This window comes from Centroberyx affinis, unplaced genomic scaffold (genome assembly GCF_046629955.1).
Source record: "Centroberyx affinis isolate AG114_WGS23_722 - 3 ecotype Tasmania unplaced genomic scaffold, CSIRO-AGI_Caff_v1 ptg001058l_1, whole genome shotgun sequence".
NCBI lineage: Eukaryota > Metazoa > Chordata > Actinopteri > Beryciformes > Berycidae > Centroberyx > Centroberyx affinis.
The window spans coordinates 840,995-860,966 of NW_027279609.1; the positions used below are offsets into that span (position 1 = coordinate 840,995).

At 39.7% G+C, this 19,972-nt stretch overlaps 1 protein-coding gene across 5 annotated transcripts in view; it reads right to left on the reverse strand.

The window, feature by feature from the left end:
* The window catches only part of LOC139647187 (bromodomain adjacent to zinc finger domain protein 2B-like), a 59,525-nt gene extending 44,882 nt beyond the window's left edge, over positions 1–14,643 (reverse strand). For all 5 annotated transcript variants that reach the window (XM_071523044.1, XM_071523043.1, XM_071523045.1 and 2 more), the window contains exons 1-2: positions 14,565–14,643; positions 6,670–6,712 (exon numbers count right to left, since the gene is read on the reverse strand). The gene's annotated coding sequence lies outside the window, so the exon portion shown is untranslated. The remainder of the gene's footprint in view (positions 1–6,669; positions 6,713–14,564) is intronic.
* Between the last annotated feature and the right edge of the window lie 5,329 nt (positions 14,644–19,972).

Consider the following 19,972-nt stretch of genomic DNA (forward strand, 5'->3'; position numbering starts at 1 on the left):
GACAAGAGATCTTTACTTGGAAGTTTTTTTTCAGGGAACACTGCACCTTAAGGATATTTATTTTGTGGTGCTCAATGTTGCTGTGTACTGATGTAGTCAAGGAAGGGAAAAATCCCCTGGCCTCTGATGAAGTCTTGATGCCAGCAGTTAAGGGGGAACGGCAGGCAGCTGGCCATAACAACCAAAAGACACTAAAGAAAATTCAATTTTCCTCAATGCCATCTGCACACCGCAGAGAAGCCCTTATGGGCCTGCAGTCCTCCAACAAGCTCCCCTGTATACTGCATACCATGCCAGTGCTGTCCCAGGACCGGGGCCTGCCTGACCTCTTGCCCCTGAGGGGAAGCATTCATAATTAGTTCTACTTTATTGACAACAAATTAGCCTCTGTGGCTGCAGCTGGCCAGAGCTCATCCCTCAGCTTTAAATACTTACTCTGTAATTACTCCCCGTAAGATCACAGTTGGTGTAGACTAAGCCTATACAACCCATGCAACTGAGAAAGAGAGGGGCAAATCAAATCATCATCAACTCAGACTATGCCTTGAGATATCATAAGGAGGCATGGAAATTCCATAATGTACCTTCTGGACTCTACGAATCCCTTTGCTCACAGTTATCTTGTCTTAGGGTCTCAAGGCAAATGGAGGGCTCTGTATCAAGCTAAGTCAGTCTGGATCTAACTGCTGGGGATGGCTTTGTTTTAAGCCGGTGTTGGCCGAGCTCTATGAGTGCAGCCTCTGGGGCTCGGCTCTGGAACAGCACTCAAGAGGATAGTGGGGGAGCAGAGGTGTACAGCAGCATCCCCTAAATGATGTGTCTCTGTTCCTGACAAAGGGGTTTAACAGACGGGTCTGGCGGATCTATTCTATCTGTTGGTGAGGCAGCACTTAGAGCAGGCCCTGTGTGACCCTGCTGTCCTCAACCCCACCCCCCCAGTGGTGTTATCCCTGATGAGCAGACCCACCCTGACAGAAGCTGCTCCACATAAATCCCCCTCGCTACCGCCACTGTGTTCCTAAAACTATTCTATCACCCACCTTCCTGCTTTTAAAAAGAGGCTACATATGACCTACAGTCACTGAGTAAATTGAAAGGTGAATTATTAGGTGCTCCGGAGCCCCTCAATAAGAGCTGGGCCATGTGTGACCGTTTGTTTGTTGGTTGGTTGGTTTGTAAATTCGTAAGGCTTTTTGCAATGTGCAGGGGTTAGATGAATTATGGTATGCACTCTTTAAGTTTGGGTCAGTTTGGGACTCGGGTCCGACGGTCGGTGCATGATATCCTGTAGTGTGAACAGGTTGAAGACTGCCAATTCTGGTCGCTTGGCCCGATGCCATTATTTCAAACATGTTTGATTTTGTCTGGTCTGGCTTGCGTCATCTGAAGCGGTCCAAGACTCATCAAGACTGAAATCTGAGAGTGACACTCACAACAGCCAATGGGAGTTTAGATACAGAGGGAGGAAAAGAAAATGAACCGGAAGAGAAGTCACATTTAACGCCCACTCAAGTCCACATAAGTATGCAATTAGAAATTAAGTGAAAGAAGTCTCATAGTAAATTACTCATCAACATTATTTGTGTAATGATGTTACTTAAACTACATTTATAAAGTAAATATTAACTGCAGCTTCTGTACCATGGAGCAAAAAATGACAGAACACCTGTTTTGTAATATATATAATATATTTACAGTGAACTGTACCAATGGGTCATTTTTTCAATGACAGAATTGGGTAGTGTGTAATCTCTGCTCTTCATATGTGATGGCCATCTTTGTCCCGTTGCCTAGTGTGAACAGCTTCCCAACCAGACAGCAAGCGTTTAGTTTCAACTCCTGTAGTTGGGCAAGATGTCAACAGTCCTCTAGTCTGACCCAAGCTGTAAGCGCACAGAGCCCTAACAGCCCTGCATAAGGAAAATACAGTGTGTGCTTGCTGCTTGTACACCAGGCAGTACAGTAGAAGTCACACAAGCATGAGCCACCTCTAGGTTGGTGTGCAGTACATTCACATACCAGGAAGTAGCTTGGTGATTTTCTAACTGGAGTGGCTAAGTCATCATAAATTAAATATTTTGTTCAGCGATTCTCTTAGTTACAACAACGCTGTGCTAACGCAGCACTTTGGTGTTAACTGGTGGAGTTTTTAAAGTCAACGTAGTTTCACTCACTCCAATCATCCACACCACCCAACCCTCCACCCAAGCACCTATAAAGCCCAGCACACTTGTTTCTCTATTTGCCCTTCAGGAAAAGAGGAGGAAAAGATTTATTTATTTTTCTTAGCAGTGAGGCGTGTGTGAGAGTCTCAAGAGAGAGACAAGGACAGGTTTAGACCTATTAAATGGCATCTGAGTAGAACAAACAGCCCTGTCTCCAGAAGATCTGAGAATGAATCCAGCACAGACAAAGCATAACCTACTGGCAATGTGGAAGTCAGTGTAGTGACTATTGTTTAATGAAATAGAGAAGGCCTAAAGTACACTGACCACCATTTCTGACATTTAACCAAAACAAGACAACACAAAACAGCGAGCTGCATAGCAGGTGATGTTAACAAAGCACCACACGATTCACAAGTACCTAAAGATGTGCCTTGAATCAGAGAGATTTCATAACCAACTACAAATTAAAGATGTTTTACAGGTATGTGTGCCATATGAGAGTCATATCACATATGAGAGAGAATCAGTGTTATTCAACTAACACTGTTATTTTACTAATCAATGGTGTAAAAATTTGAAAATCACAGAGGATGATTCACAGGTCTAAAAAAACCCCAAAGAAAACAACATCCCAATTCAGAACAACTGATACCAAAACAACCAATTACAAAGGCCATTATCTTAGCAGCAATGCAAAGGAAATAGGACTTTAAGAGGAAACTGAGAACCAATCAAGCATTTGAGAATATGGGTGCCTCATTGCATACTGCTGCTGAACTTTGGGCCTTTACTCTCCTGCCCCTCTTTCTGCCTTGACTAAGTCAGTCAGTCAGTTAGTACAGCCTCCATTCAAAATAGGGGAATGTGAACTATCTTCCTGTTTTTCTTAAATACAGCTTTAGTCACGTCTCATTTACAAATTCCAAAACGCCAAAAAGTATTAACAAAGAATGTTCTGAAATAGACTGATGACTAGAACAAAGCTGACAGAGACCCAATAGCTATATCACTGCATCCTCCTCTAATGTTCTCTCAGCATTTTTCAGAACCACTGAAGGCCAATTTTCGGTTCACCACAACAAGGACCTCTGCTAAATCAAAAAAAATAAAAATAAATCATTGACACACAATATATTCTAGTTTTTGTCTTCCATTTTTGCACAAATTAATTTTTTCTTATGGTATTTTTGTAATTGGTTTTTTTTTGTACAAACACAAATCTGAGAACATTATCCCACCTCAGTCATAAAATTAACTTTGTGAATGGTCATGTGATCAGGCAATCAGGCAGGACTTATGTATAAAGTGTAAAATTAGGAGTGCTTGTCTGAGACCAGTTTGCCTGTTAAATCATACTGAGGCTTGTATGGCCATGTGATTTAACCAGTGGTCTTAGATCAGTACTCCTGATCTGACACATTATGCATAAAAGCCCAGCACTGCTACTCTTGGAAGGTTAATGAATACAGAAGCTTTTTTTTTTGTCAAATTAGTATCCATACAACTAATGAAGTCTCGTAGTTGCATCACTCACATCAGTCTATGATTTACCTTTGACAGAGTTCTTTCATCACTTCACTTTTCCTCTGCACATGTATTTCAATCCCCCTCTGGGCAGAGGAGTGGGGAGAGCAGGAGGAAGAGTGAGCTCTAATATTTACTACCACATCATATTACACAGCCACAGCAATCTGTTTGCCATTCTGGCCCAGTCACAGAATATAGCCTACTCTTTGAAGCTACACTGTTAACTGTAGGGGGACATAAATATTTAAAAAAAGGGGAAAAAGAAAAATAACACTGTCATTTCAGCAGCTCAACCCTATTCCAACACACACTCTCATTCGCTCAGTCCCTCTCTCTCTCACACACAAACAAACACACACACACACACTGGTGATCTCAGTAAAACATACTAGTCACCAGTCAATAAAGCTTCCCTCCCACACGCCATCTCTTTCCTTCTTCTCCTCTTCTCCTTGGCTTGGTCACTTCAACCTTTCTTCTACTTCTGCACTTCTCCACACTTTTCCTCAGATCTTCTCACATCTTTTTATCTTGTCTCACTTATCACCTCTTAATTATTTTCTCCATTACTCTCTTCACCAGTTCTCTCCTCATTTTTTTTCATTTTTTCTCTCTTCTTTCCTCACCCTTGCCTCTTCAGCAGAAGCATCGGGAGGTCAGGCTCATAGGTAAACTGAAGGTTACTGATAACTGCTATAATAAATCCTGGAAGGGTTCTATTACAACACACACAGGCTGCTCAGCTTCAGAGATGATAGGATTCCTGTGGCCAGGCTCATTTTCCCATTGCCATTCCAACTCTGTTTGTCTACGGCGCTGCAGATGACCCGTCTCCTGCCAGGGTCAGCCACATAAAGATTCTAACAGCCGTTTCCTCTGGATCAAGTGGTGGCCATGTACATGTCATGGAGGCAGAATTTCAACATTTCTTTTTTTTTTTCTTCATAAAAGGAAAGTGAGCAGTCCACTCACCTTTAGCATTTTATTGTTTATTGAAAAGAGCGGGAAAGTAGAGCCTATCTCTGGCACTCAACATTTCAACATGGCACTTTAAGAACATAATTACGTCTTTTTGGAGATATTTTACTTGCAACACAAATTGATTTTTTTATGAGACAAGAACAAGATTGCCTTGAAACTGTGTTGACTTGATGCTGGAGCCATATGGAAATGAGAAGTCCAATAATGACATACTACTGATATCTGTGAAAAGCACTGGACTCTAGCTGACACCTCACCTTTCTCTGTGTCTGATGCTGGTTGAAAAATGTGCTTCAAGATGAATCAAGTAGAAATTATACCACTATATACCATTCTATTCATTATGTATTAAGCACAATCTCATTCCTCAGTTGAATGCTGTCTCTGCCTTCAGTAATTTTCTCCACCAGTTTGAGATAAACAAAGGTTCTGCCCAAAGATGGCCTTGAGTGTCCGGTAGGAACTGGATTTTGTTATGCACAGATGCACCCTAATCGCATAATGTTTCAAGTATAAGAATGTGTTGGACTTCTCATGACTCAGCTGTTTCAACTACATGATTATAAAAAGGGTGGACAAAACACATTGGTTCGCTCTTTGTCTCACACACTCGTTGGGTGAGCATTGCGCCTTGCTTGCAAGCAATAAAGACGACAGAAAGACAACTTCTCATCTCCAAGTCTCTTTTCATTAAACTTCCACCACAATCTGGCGTCACGAACAGGATCTCCACGTGAGCAGCGGCGACTCAGCGCTGAGGGATACGAGACTGTGGCCACAGCCAGGCAACAAAAATTCTCTGTGAATCCCATACCTCCTTCACCGAGGGTGTGATGGAGAAGGGGACTCCCCCGACGCGCTGAGGTGCCGTTGAGTCACTGCGAGATTCCAAAAAAGACTAGGTCGACTGGAACGTGAGACTTGTCTTTCTGGTGAGTAAAACTACGTAGCATCTGTAATTTCTAGAGTTACAAATAATTGTAATAATTGTTGTGTGAATTCTGAGCACAAATAATTATAATAATTGTTGTGTGAATTCTGAGAAGATTGACAGATAAATAGGGATCCTTTAAGTACCGACGGGTCGCTAGGTCAGAGTGTAACCGCTAGTGGGATCGCCTAAATAGTACTATAATGGTAAATGTTTGGCCCTCGTTGTAATAGCGTATGGTTGGGGTCAACTAAGGTTTCGTTGCAACACAAGTGTCAAAAGGATAACACTAACACTGATTGTTTTGTTTATAGCTACTCCACAATGGAACACGTGTATTGTTCCAATATAGTAGAACTTGGAGGATGAACTGCACCCAGTTAACATGTTCAAATTACTTGCACCGCACTGCAAATAAATATCACAAAATGTGGTGGTAAATGCAGCAATCAGAGGAAAACTGTATGTCACACTTTCTGATAGGAGTGGAGCTCAGGTTGAAGGAGGGCTGACTCTTTAAGAGCCCTACTACCACTGTCTAGGGGCAACAATACAATTTTCAAGGGCAGCCAAGCAACAACTGTTTAAAGCTAGTGTATGCAGAGTGGCCCTTCAAATTCAAAACAAAGGCAAAGGACAGCTCCAACCCCACCAATTACCCCTGTTTGGCTGACAGTAATTTATTTCAGAATACCCAAAAGTCAAAAAATGTTTTCTTTTTTTCCCCACAGATTAATATGTTTTGAAACTTTGACGCTCTAATTCTAAGCAAGACAGGAACTAATTAGATATTCACAAAATGAGAGCAAAGTGTAATGCAGCGCAAACTAATTCCATTAAAGAGGACCTTGTTAAATCTCAGCCTAATTGGAAAATTCTAATCCTATACCTAAATAATACTTTAAATTAAGGGGTTCCGCTTAGTCCAGCCTTTCCATTCATGACTTACAATTTCCAATTTAACAAAGCAAACTGATTTTTGCAATACAAAATCAAGAGAGGACTTCAAAGAGCATAATGGGAGAGATGGACGGTAGGCAGCTGATGCAACCCAACACTTACTGTATGAGACTATCCTCAGTTCTGTGACATCACTGCTCTGCACCTGAAACACAAGACAACAACACAGTCAGCTTAATTGCTTGATTTTATCGATTTATTCATTCAGCATCATTCCTATTTGAAAGCTCCATGAAAATGAAATAAAAATGGTAATTTGGAAGATCTTACGGCCCCAAGGGAAGATAACTTATCCATTCAAAACATCAACAACAAATCAAAGTACTGCAACCCAGAGACCTTATGAAACACAACACAGGGTAATTTACATTGGACATGACAAAAACACCTTGGAGAAATTGAAATATGGTCTACTGTATGATAGGAGCAGCTAGGTGGCTATACAGCCAACATTTTGATTTGCGGAATCCACTAAAGAGATTGGTGAAACAATGGCAATCTCCTAAGGGCCATCAAACAAAATGTCTGGAATTTAAGTAGCGATTAAAAATTATTTTCTAAATTAAAAAAAATATATATATCACATGCAAAGCACTGTAGTCTGTCTCTTCCACTGAAGCTTCTGTCTTGAAATTGGCTCAAGTAAAGCAGTATCAACTCTACACCGTTTTTAATGTTCATCCTCTGACAAAGCAGCTATCATGGTCAAGAGATTTTATCACAAATAACAACAACACTTGTGTATGCACTGCAAACATTTCTGGCTGGCCAGCAAATGTATACTATTTACGCATTTCCATCTGGGTTCGTTTTGTTTGGAATGTGAAGGAAATGAAGGCTGGGCCAGTTTTACATCAGTGTCAGCAACAGACTCAGTATGCTGCATGATTTCAAGCCTCCATACATCACTCAAATTCCTTTAGTCCAATGTGTCTTTTGAGCCACTGCAGCATCGCTAGGAGTCATGGTCACATTTTGCAACTGAGAGCAAAATCAAGCCTACAAACTACTGATAATGCCAGAGATTATCATGACCATTTTGAGGAGGCCTATCAAAAACAATCACTGAAGATGCTTAATAATATAGTATAATATGAATATAATACAAAGAAATGTTGTAATTAATCTTACTGTCCTACCACCCAGGTTTTTTCCTTTATAGAGCCTGAGCTCTGTGCACAAACCCTCTCTAGGAACTGTCCTCTTTGGGGTTTTTACTATTACAAAAGGAAAACAGGATATCCTTCATGTTTTTTTCTTTAGTTCAGGCTATTTGCATTCATTTTTGGCAGTCAGGTTCTGACTGCTGTAGGCTATGCTGTTATCCCCATATTCTAGTTTCAAAATGGCTTCAAGCCAATTAACGGTATCAAAGGAATACGCTTCCATCTTCATTGGCTGAAATCAGGGGTTTTATTCACATAATAATCTGAGAAACCTACTTCCTGTTTTTCCTTGGTAACAGACCTATTATTCAATATCCCTAATCTTCTATTGATATTGAGACACTTTCTGATTGTGATCAGCTTGCATAAAACACAGTGAAGCTTTATGTCAGACAGCAATGAGAGCAGAAGATAGTAATTGCCATTCCATGCCATCCCCTGTGTTTTCTCTGTAAGGTGTGGTTTATGGAAATGAAAGCCAGCTGCGGAACAACAAGAGAACAAATGTTGTAAAAGTCATAGATGCTAATGATAATAATATTTCCACTGGCCTTCACTGCCTTTTACCCATTGCCAAAAAGGAAGAAATGGATCTAGCCTAATTCAACTCAAATGAACTAGGCTAACCTGATCTTGTTTGAAAATACAGGTCCGTGGGAAGTTTTAGGATACCCATTATTAAGAGATCGGATAGGATAATTACTTTGTTTGTTTATATGTTTTTCCTGAAATAAAAGACCCCTCACAGCCATCTTTATAATGTAATCTATTGTCATATGAATAGCTCACGAATAGCATGTTGACGGCACTGAATGTTTGTCATAAGCTCCTTTCTTTACATCATTTTGAGTTTATATTGCAGTAAAATAGACCCTTTCTACAAATATGCCAGTATGAACATTTTACAAATTGTCCCATTTTTGGAATTTAAAAATTGTATTTACATTTGGGTAGATTGCTATTTCCTTCAGACTGTTGCTCTTGAGGAATTTTTTTGTACTTAGAGCACTAGTAATCTATTTTTGAATCGCTCAGAGGCCTCAATAGAAAATATAAAAGACTATTTAGACAGCATAATAAATACATTTATTTGTTATTGATTTTAGGAAATATTTCATCCAGTACCACAAGTAACATATCACATCACTGACCCAGCCACAGATCTTCAGAAGTCACTCGTCTGATGATCAAAACACCAATCAAGACAGCTGCAATGGCTTTCTCATGGAGTGAAAACAACAGAGCTCCCTTCATTTCACACTGACCGGTCTGAACAAAATTGTTCCTTTAAAAATGTCTAAACACAGCCAGCCCCGAGGCTGTGATTTTGAAACTTCCTATGTTGTCAGATATATATATATATATATATTTATATCCTATTTTTTTCTAGTTTCCAGACTCAAATCTTATGTCTTCACTGGCCACAACAGTCCAATGAACATTCAAATTCCCTTGAAGAATGTAATGTTCTGACAAGGGGAAAAAGTTAAGAGTGAAATCCACAGATCTGCCTGTTTCATCTGCCACATTTAGGCTCTGTTCCATTCCCAGAGAAAAAGCCAACTGATGAGAATGTGTGAAAACGGGAGGATGTGTTGTCTCATGAAAAGATGTTGTTACCCTCTCGCTGTATGCTTTCTACATCAGCTATAAATATTAAGATTACACATGGGAGCTCTAACAGAGGATTTTTGCCATAGCTGAAAAGATCGGCTTCCATCCTCACACAAATGCACTCACATCAGTAGCAGCAGCAGCAAAGTGAAGCGGATGCACTTTTTGCACGTCATCTACAAGCAGCTCATCCTACAGCTCCATCTGTGTCATTTTGTAGTGTGAACATCAGTGGAAAAGAGAGATTACTTTCTTTTATACTTGGATGTTTCATCCAGCACTGGGAGTAAAAAGGTCACTCTCCAGTCTCAAATAAAGGTCTTTTGCAGTAACTCTTTGAACTACCACACAGCTGAGCCTCCTCATGTTTCTCAGCCGTCTTTTCCATGCCATCATTTAAGGACCAGACAATGACATGGGCCTGCCTAGAGAGGAAGCTGTGTGCAAAGTGATGAGTAATAAATAACAGTTAACCTATGTCCTAATAGCAGGTTTCCTTCTCCATTCTGTCCTTGACAGCTGTGTTAGATTACAGAGTTATACCCTTGGCCAGTGAGGTCAGGATGAACATTTCGTCTGTCAGAATTGGGGCCTTCAGCAACTTAACATCTTTACTTGATTCACCAACCTCACCCCTTCACCTCTAACAAATAGCCTAGACCGAAGTATTAGGCCTACACATACAGATTATCACAATATCACTCTGGTATTGGGCCTATGAAGGAACAATATTAGTATCGCCCTCCATAAAAAACTCCAATTACCAATAACCAATATGAAACGACTCCTCAAACCCATATGCAAGCTCTTTCTTAATGATCTACAAAACCTCTAATTGAGATAGAAAAGAATGAGCAATAATCCTATAGTAGGCGTGCCTACATGTTGTTGTGAGGTACTTCTGTACTCATACAGATTATTTCCTGATAATCCACTCCGGCCAAGCTGTGGATCCTTTTAAACCACTCAGCTAAAACAGGGTCTAGCACTTGGGAGCATTAATCCAATAAAAAGAAGTTTGTTTACAGTGGCTGGCACATCCTTTCAATCTTACATCGCATCAGTGAGTAGTTACCCTTATACCTTTAACAAGATGTTACTTCAAAATATGAACGTGTGAGAAAGTGTTTTTTAAGGCAGAGAGGGAGTTGCATTACTCTTAATGCACATCAGTCTTCCATACAATTATGTAAAGAGGCAGGCCCATTGCCTATGTCTCATCCTAGAGATGAGGGAAGAGCCTAGTCAATTAACTAAGCCAGACACTAAGATTTTGGCCTATGCTGACCCAAACATTTTTAGAGATGGATTCTTTTACTTTCCCCCAGTCCCTTATCAGGCCACACAATGTTGAGCAAAAATTAAATATTTAAAAATGTAGCTGCAGCAGCATGCCTAGCACAGCTAAAATGGGAAGTGTTTGTGGCAGCAGTGACCAGATTTTAAATGCAGAAGGATCAATAAAAAAGGGGGCTGCTGAGGCACAATCTTGGTGTGTGAGTGGAATGGTTTACAATAGCCACTGAAGGTCTGTATTGCTCCTCCAACCACCTGGCCCTGAATTATGAATTTGGAGTCTATTCAGCCAATCTCGGCTGGCCTGCATCTAAGGATGCAAATAAATACTAAACAGCCAAACAAATAGGCCAGGCCACTAACATTTCAAACATCAGCCCCATAAACACAGCAGGGAGACTTCAATCTCTGAAGCATCCCTGGTTCAGCTAAAGCATTATGACAAGCATCTCCAGGCGGAGAGAAAATAGACCAAGAGGAAGATGAGTGAAAAAGAGTAATCTCCCTGACATATTCCTAATAATCCACCTCCCTAGTACCTCTCCCCCAAGCTCACCCAATCAGAAAGTGTCAACCCTGACCTACAAAAGGGACTCCCGTCAAACCTTAAATATTTAAAAACATCAATCATAAAAGACAAAGAGGGGACATTGAATTATACAGTATTAACCTCCAGGGCTTGCATACAAAGACCTCAGATTTATTTATGCTCTTGTGTTAAGAGCCTCTGCACCGTTCTTTACAGTGAACTGGCTGCCAATTTGATGAACCTGCTCAGCCCTCAGCAGGAGTCCAGTGTCTTTGATTAATGAGTGCAAGCTTGTGGAAAAGGGTAAGAATGGGAGAGACAGGGGAAAAATGGGTGAAAACACAATTATTACCAGTCCTCGATCAGAATGGTAGCTATAATTACTGATGGGTCTAGTTCATCCTTTCAAAAGGGCCTGAAAAAAAAAAAACGGGACCGTCTCATATCCCACAAAAACATGTGGAAGAGGGGCTAAGAAAGTAGGGAATCAGACAACCCAGACATGTTTAATGAAATCCCACTCAAAATGGCAAGCACTTTGACCAATTCAGCAAGAGAAAAAGAGAGAAACACAAATCTGGTTAACCCTAACACAGTCTCTCTTAACCCCAATAGCCTAAGCATAGTGAAATATTAAACCATTGAGCAGAGGCCTTGATCTCAAGCCCTAACACAGTTACAGACCAAAGTGGATGCCACATTGTGTACTGCTAATGACATTAGTAAGACTATCGTTTGCAGTATCTTATGGTCAAGTGAAAAATGTTTTATAAAACTGTGCACTACATCCAGAACTTGTTATTGGCAAAATACCTGGTTTTGTTTTCCCTTCATAATAAGCAGTAACTTATTAGGTCTCTTGTGAAAAACAGTCTGTAACCAAGTGGATGAATCTTTTGAAAATAATGATTGAGCTGAAAATAAACTGTATTAATTTTACCGCTGGGGCTCCTAACATTTAAAAGTGCTGTTTCAAGCAATTTAGCAACCGTGAGCTACGTTTGAGACTTTCCATCCTTGAAGAACAATGCCCTGCAATATTACTAACATTCAAATGCCATGTTGCTGACTCTTTTTTTTCTTAGCGTTAAAAGCTCACATTAGAAGCCTGTGATATGTAGCTCTTCAATATTGTTCACTCTGCAGAGGTTTTCAAGGACATGTGCTCTGAATAAATATGAGGCAAATTTAGTGACCTTCTAGCTGTGTTTTGATTCATTGGCAGTTACTGGATGCATGCATAACACATCAAGGCTGTAATCTGATTTATCTTGCTTCCTTGGCTACTGAACCCATTTAAATGATGGACCTTAACAGGAATAATGTTTACTGCCATTTCACTTAGTCTGTGTGTGGAAAAGGCCCACACTAGTTCATTACTATCAATTATATCTGCAAAGACAAATCAATTCCATTGTAGTGCAAACAAAAACAAAGGGCTGCCAAAATAAACAAAATGTGGCATGTGAAATTTGCACCAGCAAAACATGCAGTCAATATACAGGCCTAATTGTTTACAAATTACTGTGCACTAAACACTACTGTTGGAAAGAAAGTGAGGTGTACTGTAGATGCTGTCATGGCCAAGTTTGAAAGGGCATAATACAAGTTATTTTTCAGAGAAAAGACCTTGTTCAGGTTAATATAATATTCCATTGATGTTTAAGTTAACTGAAGTAGATAGGCTTAATTAATTTAAGGTACAATACTTGGTAGCATTGTGTAGACTTTCTCTTAATGTTGCACAAATGTAGAAATAAACAAACATCACTGCCTGAATATATTTAAAACATTGGCAACTTGAGCATTTAGCAGTTTCTGGCTGTGTGCCCTGTGTGTCTATGCATGTTGCTGTTGCTGATTTCTAGCATCCTAACAAACTGAAACAGGTGTCAAGTCTAAGAACTGACACCAAGAAATAGAGGCAATTCAAATAAGATGTCGCTTGGTTTTTGCCAACTCATAGTAAGCTAAAAGAGTCTGGCATGAAAGGTACTGGAGAGTGACACAACTTAACTTTCACAACTTTGATTGGTGCATCTAGATTCCTACCCACTTGACTTTCTGAAAATGCTCTGATTTCTGAAAAGGAAGTTGGCTTGTGCTTCTGTCCCACAGGTTTTGACAGGAGTCTACAGGGTTTAAAAAATGTATTTCAATGGCTAGGCAAACTCTGACATTTCATCATACTGAGATAAAAAGTAGTCGTGGGTTTTGCGATTTTATAACATGCCCAATCAAATTAGTTTTGAAATCTCATGAGCTTAAATCAAACACCCAAAAATGCCCCAACCTATCACATCTGTGTAATGAAAGCTTCAACAGTATGACAGGTAAAGTAAGACATTTGTTCACAATTTCAACTCAATAAAAAGCAAGGTCATATCTTTCTAATTTTCCCCGCTTGAAAGTTTCATAACTTTGACATAAAGCACCGTATAGATAGACGGTAGTAATTTAAATACCCCAAGATGGCGAATGGCTTGTTGTTAAGCTATAGGAAAGCAGAAAAATGGAGGATATTGTCATAAACACAAAGGGTAAATTTCAACCCAGACCGCAGCTGCAGCATTAGCTGCGCTCTCCTTTATGAGGAAGCAGCAAAAAAGAGAAGAGAGGGGGAGCCTCGACCGGCGGACTGCCCGTTTGATACCATGATATACCAACAAACCTTTTAATGCCAAGTTGAAGAAGCTAAAAAAGCATTAAGAGACCTAGACTATTACATTAATTTATTGCATTATTTCATGTTATCAACCGAGGTTTAAAGACCATAGCACTCCAGGGCATTGCACAGGCAGCCAGACACTACTTTTGATTTGACAGGCTATATCTGTAAGAAGCGTTCTGTGAGCTTAAAGACTTTATATTTGGACTAGCGAACTTACTTATTTAGTTAGGTATGGTTTGTAACACATATTCACTAACGTTTCTCAATGACCGGTGGATCCGCAAAGTGGAACAGCTGGCTACAAAGCCAAGATCCGTGCTGCAAGGTAATGAAAAGAATGAACGAACAGCACTGCCTGGCTCCAAGTACCGGTGTCTAACGTTAGTTGCTTAACTCCAGTGATAGAACACTCTTGTCTTGTCACTAAGTTACCGTATTAACATGGCTAAGTTACTTGTTAAATTTATTTTAGAAAGTGTACAACGGCAGCATTTGTAAACGTGTTAAACTACTGACTTTTGTTTGTACCACCGTGCTAAAGTCAAGGAACAGATAACGTTACAATGTGGCAAGTGTCGAAAGGATGCTACGGCTACTGGCTAGCAAACTAACGTTAGCTTAGCTGTTAGCCAATTGACAGAATCAGTGAAATGACAAAACTGGACGTTATGGATCATAGCTAGCAAACTTCCCATGGCAAAACACGGGCAATAAAACTCACCTTGTCGTCGGCAATCGGCGTATTCCTCTAGAGTATAAAACGAAAAACAACAGTGTTCATTTACTTCCCAATTTTGCGCTGTTTGAGTACGGTGGCAGGCGATGAAGAGAGAATTGGTCCGTAATTGAGTCGGGGTGAGAGTGTGACTGAGTGTGTAGCCAGTTGGTCTCTAACAGCAGATTGAAGAGACTCTCCTCAGCTTCACTCCAAGCAACTCAAGACAAGTGACGTCAGCTGAAGGCTTCTACAATGCAAACTTTTGTTCTCAAAACTGCAGGATATTGAACCTGTCAGCAAGTGCACAAAGTTAGAGTCATGATCAGTGGGGGGAACTGATCTCAAACCAGTGGGGAAATAAGCTCCAGCTGGTGACCACCAAAAAGGAGAACAACCACCAATTAAAAAATAAATACATAAAACCAATGATATAATTGCATACATGGTTTAACCTATCGTGTAACTTACACCAGCATGATATTGCTTGCTACTATGAATTTATATCGTGAATATGGAGGCTACATGAGTTTACAGAGGTGTGTAAACAATTTCACAAAGGCAGGTAAACTGAGTTTTAGGTGGGTTTACCTTCCACTACATCGCTGGTATGATTTAGATTCAAACCACAGTTTTCTATCCCGCCAAATTTATAGACTATTTGTAAGATGCTACATTTTTTTTGGGCTTGGGTTAGAACCCCTTAATAGATAGCCTAATTTGATAAGTCAGTAATGAACTAGAATAATTATTATTGGTACTTCTATTCACTTTCGAAATAGGGCTGAGAACATTTTTATAGACTTGCAGCTTATACGAATTTTACTCGCACTGCTTGTTATGTAAATGATGAACAAAGAGGGTAGGCACAATAGCTGGCTATGACAGTGACATGATAGGATAAGCTACAGTTTAGTAGTACAGCAAATAGGTATGTCTAATTTCTGCAAGTAGAACTGAATAGCACTGAATGACAAAGGGAATAGATGCTCTCTTTGCTTATGCTTGGATGGGAACTAGGAGTAATGGGGATCAGGGGCTGCGCTAGATGTGATACAGAAACTTTCAATTGGCTATTAATGTGTCTTTTTTTAAACTGTATATGCCTCTAGTCATATTAGTAGGCTAATCAAGACCTCTCCTTCATCCAATAAACTGACTCCGTTTGGGCGAGGACTGCCATCTGCGCCTATTTTTTATTTTTTTTTTTTTTTTTAGGACCAAGCAAGCAGACAATCAGCAACAGGCTAAGCCGAGACCTTGTGACCCAGTCTGGGTTTAGACAAGGGGTGCATCTTATTACATCCAACAACAAACATCCACAACACAGTATCCTGGAAACACTGTAACACTGTGAAAGAATGTATCACTGATGTAGATCCAGCATATAGATATCCACAAAATAAGAATAACTCTGTAATGAGTCAAATCCTGTAGAGTGGGAAAAAGTTAATCAATTTTTTTTTTCTTGGAGGTTAGGATTAATGTGAGAATCAAAGAAGATAATGGCATTTCAGCAGCTACTTTTATTTCTGGATAGACTAACAAAGTGCCACATGTAATTATTCCTCTCGCTCCCTGTTGTCTTTTAAAAGATGCAGTATAATTCTTACTAAAGAGATAGAAACAGCAGCTGTTTCAGTGTTCAGGGGACAGAATGGGTTTTAATTCAAAGGACTGCACCTTTTGCCAAAGCAAATTGTACATGAAGTCGAGGTAATTGGATACAGTAATTAAGACACAAAGACACTCTTGAATTAAAGATGTGGGGGTAAAAATCCTTATTCAGCATTTGTAATTTAAAACAGTTTTATTTGCTTGTTCACCATCCCTTGTGTTCATTGATTTTTCTCCCCCTTTATTCTGGGTCAATTCAGACACTGCAGTCAGAGGAGCTACTGGCTGGACTGGGTGAAACGCACACCCGCCTGGATGAACAGGCATGGTGGGAGAGGAAAAAATTATTTGATGATTTTGTCACCCCAGCCATGGGATACCTGGGTTTTTAATTGTATTGGAGAATCTTCATTAGGGAGAGTGAGTAATGAAAGAGATCAGAGTTGCATCACTATAAAAGCCTTTCATGGCTAGGGCTTTCCACATACAATCAAAATGTCAGCCTTACCTTGGTCATTTGTAACATAATAAGTGGCAGTCGAATGGCTGCAGTGCAAGCAGCATGCTGGGGGAAGGGCAAACAGCCTGTCCCCTTTAAAGGGATTTTTAAAGAGTCTTGATTAGAAAGTATAATGAGATACCAAAGACACAGCAAAGATGATCTCTCAGGAGACAGATGGAAAACAAATGAAGATGGTGATTTTGTTTTAATTATTATTTTTCTTTCAGTCTACAGAAAGCTCAGGATACCCATAAGGCATAGGAGTTGGGCTCGCCACCATTGATTTTTTTTGCCTGACACATTTAAAGAATACAGATTTTAATCATCTCAGCACACAATGCTCTGATCCCATTAAAACAGGAGCCTCCCAGCATTGCACATGCATTTGATTTAGAAAATGGCACATTGTCTCCAAGTTAAAAAAAACAAAACAAAACAAAAAAACAGGGTAAATGCATCCCTAAAGTTTTTGTATCTGTATGAGTGTGTGTGTGTGTGTGGGTGGGTGTGGGTGTGGGTGTTTATGTGTGTGTGGCACATGCAGATTTCATCCAGCTGCAGGCTCTAACTCTGACCAATTACAACAGATAAAAACATATTTTAGTCATGCATGCCATTTCATGTGTGTTGTCAAATATGGAAACATATGTAAGATTGTATTCCAAATCACACTAACATTGAATGTATCTCCAAACGTGGCCTTGTTTGCCTTTTAAATTTCACTCGTATTTATCGAGATAATGAAGACAAGTCAAATTATACAATTACAATAGTGTTTTTGCCATGCTAAATCAGGATTACCAACAAGTACAATGATAAAACATAAGGAAGGATTAAAAAATAAGGTAAGCACATTACTTGAGTGCAGATCCACCTGTGAAAGATTGCTTAATGATGTCGGCTCTGACAATTTAATAGAATCCAACAATGCAATTACATGTTTTTTTGCATTTACTTTGCACTAAACTATAAAGATTTGGCACTCTCAACATTACCACTGAGAAAAAGTCAGGTTTAAGCATTCATTTTACACGCACAAAATATAATCAAGTTTTGTACTGTAGATGGTATAGGGGAAGGGTAGAAATTACTGTACCATGGCTAGTCATCCAAATCATTCTATTTTTGAGGAAGGGTTTCATACCACTGTACAGAGAGGGGTCTTGGCTCAAAATAGACTATATTTAGAATGGACATTCAGGGAGCAGCCATCTAAATGGTGGCCTTTGTTTTTCCTCTGTTAATTGGAGCATGTTCCAGGACAGTGAATTGGGGAGAAACATGAGACTTCCAGAACATGAGAAACAGATGCTCCACACTTCTGTCTACGGACACCTATCCCTGAAAAGGCAGGAACGGTGAATGGAGGATGAGCAAGAACAGAAAGAATTGATATCTAATGAAACTGCAAGTTAAAGGAAACATGGGATGGTGGTGAAACCAGAATACCAAGAAAATGTTGGTTTAGATGACAGCATTGCCTTACAGTTGGACAACAGTCACTGGGCAGATCTACTGTTCCTATTGTAGTAACAAACACTACTGAAAGAGCATGCTGACTCACACTAGGCCTCAATGTAATACACTGGTTCTAGACATGATCTAGTCTATGAGCAATTCCCAGACTTGGGCCTGAGGTGCTTGTTGGCATATTTGTTTAGTGAGCTACATCTTTTGTCCACACACAACACAGTAATTCACAGGCTTGATGAACTGATGTTGTGTGATCCACCATGGCTCTCATTTTCATTCCAACTGTCACATATGTATGTATGTCATATCTTATATTCATGCACATCACTGTCCATTTTAATTAGTCATTTCAGGTCAGTGCAGACCCCTTCCTCCTCCAGGCAGTAGCATGGCAGACGTGTGAATAACATTAATTTGCTATTATTTGAGCAAAAATAGGCCATTACAGCCATAATGATAAGACAACAACCCGTCTGTGATTATAAACTATACACCTTCCAGTAACACAGCAAGATCATTTTGCTGAAGTAAAAGAAATAGTTGATAAACTACTTAAGCCGAGATCTGTTTTGAAAAATTAATGGCTCTGCCACAAAAGGTCATTATAAATTAGAGTTAAGTAAATCCCATTATTTACAAAAACCTCAAATGAGGCTTTTCCCACCTATATTAATGCTACAATTAATTATGATAATTACCTCTGTGCAGGAAAACAAATTTAAATTGAAGAAAACCTTCCCTTGCATGGCAATCCATTATTTTTTTTTCTCATTACTGAACCAGAGCATAACAAAATGTTGTAAATTCCAGTTTTTCATGTCTGTTACTAGTGATGTAGGAGCTAAATGCTTGTCTGTAGTATTACAACAAAAGACAAATCTTTGTGTAGCCTATGAGCAGCTCATATTCAGGCGGGCCTTATAGGCTCCGGAGGGAAGAAAGGAACTTTTAAAATCACTCACTAAGCATTCTAAATGCATCATTCAAGGTCCCATTCACAGACGAGCGCTTTCACAGCAAGCTGCTATTGTATTCCTAACTAATAAATTATGCTTTGTTGCATATTCATGGCTGCCTTGTCCAAAGCAAAGAGGGTGAATCAGCCTCTTGGGTCTTGGGAAAACTGGTGAAGTTGAGTTTAACAAGTAGATATGTCACAAAGCATTCCTCTGTAATTGCACATCTGCTGAAATCCAGGCAAGTAAGCCATTTCTGAGCTCTGCTTAAGCAAGACTTATTTCAAGTGGTATTGTTATATTCTAATGCCTTAAGCCCTTGGAAAAAGTAAGAGGAAAATTTTAACAATAACTTGAAGATGAGGCGGCGATCCAAGATTAAAAAAAAATCCAAACTACACATCAACTCCTGGATATCTATGGTATCTAGTTCATCAGTTAGATGATCTGTTTCCCAGAGTCCACCTGGTTGCTGGCGTTTCTTTGTCCATGACACCAGTCCTAATCCCATCCCCCTCTCTGCATCCACTGGCCCTCTCCTGTAGATCCATACCTCCTGCTCTCTGGACCTTCATCTTACATCATCACATCTGTTAACTATTGGCCAGCACAGCACTAGATGTCTTCCTTTAGCATTGAGGAAGATCAACCTTTACTTTGATGATAAAATAAGCTTTCTTAAAGTTCAATGGATCTTTAATTATTTCAGCTGACATTAGTATTTGCCTTTCCTTGTTTTCATGTTGAAAGGGATTTGTTACCTTTGGACTTTGTTTCTCCAAATGATTAAAGAGGTGCATTCTAACAGAAATTATTCTTAAACTAAATCGCTACTTGAAATGTTGCTCCTTTTAGATTATTGGGCT